We start from the raw sequence: 5213 nt of genomic DNA, 5'->3' as shown, positions 1-5213 counted from the left end.
CATGCCTCTTAACACCACAGGTGAAGACTGCCAATTCACCAAGGCTCTCATCTCCCGAGCTCTCTCATGCTTGTTAGAACTAAATCTCTCTCCATGCCCTTTTCACCAAGGTGTTCCATTACAGGTATTTCTTATAACTCTCACTCCTCCTAGCCATAAGGTATATGGGCTGCCACACCCATTTAAAAAGTTTGAGGACCCCTGCGTAAGGGCTGTGGTCCATACCCCACAGTGCTTAGTGGGTGTTTGGAGCCAGGCAGAGTCATGGCAGACCTGGAGCACTAAAAGGAGCCAGGCAGAGTCATGGCAGACCTGGAGCACAGCAAGATCCACTGGCTACCCCACACCTTGCCACACACGCAGCCTTCTCCTCTCCTGCCCTCTCTGTTCTTGAAGTTCATGGTTTTAAGTGACCTGCTATTGCCTTGCTCTAATAGACATGGCTATTTGGGCATGCTCTGCTTTGTAACAAATTACTTAACCCCTCTGATCCTCACATTTTTCCTTTGATAGACCTCAAGTACGGAGAGTTGATGGCAGGACCTATAGCTCAGTGAGTAGGGAGGCGGCTACATACACTGAGGCAGGAGGGTTCGAGCCTGGCCCGGCCTGGGCCTACTAAACAACAATGACAACTGCTACCAAAAAATAGCTGGGCATTGTGGCAGGCACTTGTAGTCCCAGCTGCTTGGGAGGCTGAGGCAAGAGAATCGCTTAAGCCCAAGAGTTGGACGTTGCTGTGAGCTGTGACGCCACAGAACTCTACTGAGGGTGACATAGTGAGACTCTGCCTCCAGAAAAAAATCAAAGTACGGAGAGTTGAGTTATTCGTACTCTTTGCTTTGTGTTGTGTTATCACTGGTCCACCAAGGCCTCTTCTATTAATTTTCTCCTTTTTCTCCATCCTCCAACCACAGTCCCCACCCATCCCAGCCAGAGGCAACCATTTGAATGTACTTAATGAGTATCTCTTTGTTTATATGTGTTATTGCAAAATGTATGTTGTTGTTTCATATCTGGTAGTTTTCAATAACACAAGTGGTATGCATGTTTTAGATCTCATTCTGTTTACTTTTATCACTCCTGTGTTTAAGATCCAACTGTGTTGCTATATGAGCATCGAGTTCCTTGCTTACTTCCAAGTGCTGCACAGCCCTGCATGGAGTACTTCCCAGAGATGGACCCCCAGGTGCCACCAACTCCCTATCCCCCTATCCCTGCAATGACATCATACCCATGTGCCCTCATAGACCTAGGTGAAGGAGTCTTTGGGGTCTATTTCTTTTCTTTTCTTTACTTTTTGCAGTTTTTGGCCAGGGCCAGGTTTGAACCCACCAGCTCCGTAATGGGGCCGGCCCCCTACTCCTTCAGCCAAAGGTGCCATCCTGGGGGCTATTTCTTTTCTTTTTTTTAATTGTTGGAGATTCATTGAGGGTATAAGAAACCAGGTTACACTGATTGCATTTGTTAGGTAAAGTCCCTCTTACAATCATGTCCTGCCCCTAAAAGGTATGGCACACACCAAGACCCCACCCCCCTCTCTCCCTGGGGGCTATTTCTAAAAGCAAAACTGATTGGTCACAGAGTACAAGTAAACACCATTCTAAGTCTTATTTTCTCCATCCACTGAATGGGTGTGTTGCATCCTCACTTGAGAGGCTGACTTGACTGAAGGGGACTAAAGCACAGAGCCTACTTGGCTCTGTGACTGACACAGAGGAGATGCCCCGTGGCTGGGAGGTGTAGCTGCTGCTCCTCCCAGATCCCAGAAAGAGGAGGAGATAAGCTGTCTCTCAGGTAAATTGAAGACCCACATCTTAAACTAGGACATCAAGTCCTGGGTTAACCTCCCAGCTCAAGGTTTGGTCTCCAGAAAATGTGAGAAATGTGCGGGGCTGTGTGATTCCTGGAGGGTAAAAACTGGTTCTCAGGGGTAGGGCCTCCCACAGCTTGTGCCGGGAAAGGCTTATGACGTTCCCCTGAGATGTTTCTCCAATTTCCCATCTCTCTTAACTGAGAGCTAGAGGTGGCCTCCTCATCCAGGAGGTAAAAGACAGCCTTGTTTGCTGTTCTGCCTCTGCCCTGTCAGCCAACAAGCATTTTAACCAGATGTAAAACCACACTTGAATATTGCATCCCACCATCCCATTTTACAGATGGTGAAGCTGAGGCTGTGGAAGGCTCATGGTCTGATAGGAGGTTGGTGGCAGAGGTGGCGCCAGAATCCACATCTCCAGGTCCTCCTTATCGCCTGCTCTCGTGCTCTTTGAAAAAAGAAAATGCATTCCATGTAAAATTATACTCCTTCTGTGTGTCGAGTTTTTAAGTTAAAACAAATGATATATCAACAGAGCACATTTTGAAAAGTAAAAAAACCTCAATGTGTAATCCTGAAACTCTGGCTCAGGCATCCTCAAACTACGGCCCACGGGCCACATGCAGCCCACCTAGGACATTTATCCGGCCCGCCAGGTTTTTTTGCTGCCACTGCCTGTCCTGCTTAGTAGCCAACTTGTCCCGGGGCTCACGGTCCGGCCCTCCAATGGTCTCAGGGACAGCGAACTGGCCTCCTGTTTAAAAAGTTTGAGGACCCCTGCTCTGGCTGAATCATCTTCACGGTTCTATTCCCTTCCAATCCCTGGCCCTTTACAGATACGAGTATTTATATTCACAATCTATACAGAATTCTGAGTCTCGGTTTTTGTAATTAATCCATTTTTTCACATGTGCACACACACGCACACATTTTTTCAGGCTGTGCATGTGTTTTACAACAGGATGTTTTTACCTGTCCTGCAGAGTGACCTTGTAGACACCTGCCCCTCCCTGTCTCTTGGGTCTTGGTGGAATTTTCCTTCTTGAGGTTCTTTGTTGAATTGACACTGTTCTCTTGTACCTGTCATGGCATCAGTTCTGTCTTTCCTGTTCTCTGTTTAGCATTTCTATGCCCAAAGGCAGGTAGGGTAGGGGATGGGGGGAGGGATCACACAGGGACCAAGCCTTCAGACCATGAGCCAGACCCTCCCCTGGGTACCTTAACCCACTTTCTCATTGAGTCTCATAACAACCCCTGTTTTACAGATGAGCAAACTGAGGCTCAGTGATGTGGTAACTCTGCCAAGGTTCTCACACCCTTGAGAAGCAGCAGAGCCAGAATTCAGATCTAGTTTGCAGCCAAGGATCTTTCCCACAATGTCATGATTCCATTGAAGAGCCAATGGGTAAGAAAGAAAATTAGCCCAGTACCCCCTGAACACACCACTCCCCAACCAAGTGGACCTTGGATTCCTGCACCCTCAGGTACCAGATAAGTGAGTGCCTCTGAGCCCCTTCTCAGAATGTGTAAGAGTACACACTGTCCAGACTCCTCTTAGCCCTGACCCCATCTCCTGGAACCCAGCCAGCCAGCTGAGGAAAGCTGAGGTAGGTGAGATTGAAGCCCACCCTCCCCTGTAGGCCTAAAGGAACAATTTCAGGCCAGATGCAGTGGCTCACTCCTATAATCTCAGCACTGTAGGAGGTCAAGGTGGGAAGATTACTTAAGGCCAGGGGTTCAAGACCAGCCTATGCAACATAGCAAGGCTTTGCCTCTATAAAAAATAAAAAATATATACCTGGACAAGGTGGCACACACCTGTAGTCCAAGCTACTTGGGAGGCCAAGGTGGGAGGATCACTTGAGTCCAAGAGTTTGAGGTTGCAGTGAGCTATAGTGATGCCACTGCTCTCTAGGCTAGGTGATAGCAAGACTCTGTCTCTAAAAACAAAAAAAGAAAAGAAGCTGATCTGGGATCAACTGTCTCCAGCCTGGGAACAAAAAGCTAGACCAGATGGCTCCTGTACCACTTGGGAGTTAGGAGGCACTTCTGGTTCTAGTCTCTGGAGATCTAGCTGCAGAGACCCAGGGTGGGAGGAAGGTGACCCCCAGGCTATCTCAGTCTATCCTACCCTCACTCTGAGACCACGCTCCCAGCCCAAAGCACTCAACTTTGTTGGAGGAAAGCCTACAAATCTGACAATTCTCAGGTACTGTAACTTCTGGGCCCCAATCCTACCCCACATTCCAGAAGTGACCAGTAAATTCAGCTCTCAGTTGGTTACTGAGTAATTACCAAGCAGAAATTTAATTATAGGATTGGGCTTTTGTGTATTTTGAGGGGAGCCTGTTATTTGGCTGTTTGTTTTATTGGAGGAGCAGGTGGGAGGTGTTGTTATTAGATGACTGAGGGGTGAGAGGCTACAGTATAGGGTGCTGAGCTGGACGTGGAATAAGGCCCAGACTGCCTGAGGGAGCTCGGCCTCAAAACTGCCAGGCTGACAGGCCGAAACTGCTAGGCTGGGGAGACTGCTCACCACTGACCCCAGGCCTGCTATAGACTCCTTCCAGCCCCCTGTAAGCAAGTCCAGGAGAGCACACTGTTATTGTTCTCATACTATAGATAAAAGAACTCAGAGTATTTCCCCCCATGTGCCAACTGTTACCAAGCCCTTCCTTTCTTCCTAAAAAATGTCTCACAAACTCACAATTTTGTTCTGTTTCTACCACCAGCACAAAAGTCTTGGCCCCCATTCCCTCCTGCTTGTATCAATTAACCAATTGACTAACCAATTAACCGATCAATTAAGCGGCTTCTTTTAGCCTGTCAGGAGTCTCTCCTTCCCATCAATCCTTCATCTAGCTGTTAGATGAACTTCCTTCAAACACAGCTGTTCCTAGTCACCCTAGCCTGCTCAATATCCCACAGAGCCTCCTGTTAGCCACAGACTCTAGACCAGGACCCCACAAATGTTACCTGAATTCTCTGGGACCCTGTTAAAATGCAGATTCTTTTCTGGGTAATCCCCTAACTTATTGAAACTCATAATAACCTTAAGTTAACAGCCCATTTTACAGATGAAAAAACTGAGGTTCAGAGAGGTTGCCCAAGGTTTGGAATAGGGCCTGAGCTCCTACATGTCTAATAGTCTAATAAGATCCCAGGTGATGTGGTTGATTCAATGAGCACACAAAGTAGCGAGATTCTTCTAGACCAAACTTTCTTGCCTAGTTATTTTTTCTTTGAAACATGGTTTGAAAAAAAATTTTTTTTTTTTTGAGACGGAGCCTCAAGCTATCCCCCTGGGCAGAGTGCCATGGCATCACCCTCACAGCAACCTCCAACTCCTGGGCTCAAGCAAGTCTCCTGCCTCAGCCTCCCAAGTAGCTGGGACAAC

Source organism: Otolemur garnettii, unplaced genomic scaffold (genome assembly GCF_000181295.1).
Source record: "Otolemur garnettii isolate 467f Iridium unplaced genomic scaffold, OtoGar3 scaffold00031, whole genome shotgun sequence".
Taxonomy (NCBI): Eukaryota; Metazoa; Chordata; class Mammalia; order Primates; family Galagidae; genus Otolemur; species Otolemur garnettii.
Note: the sequence above shows the minus strand (reverse complement) of the source record.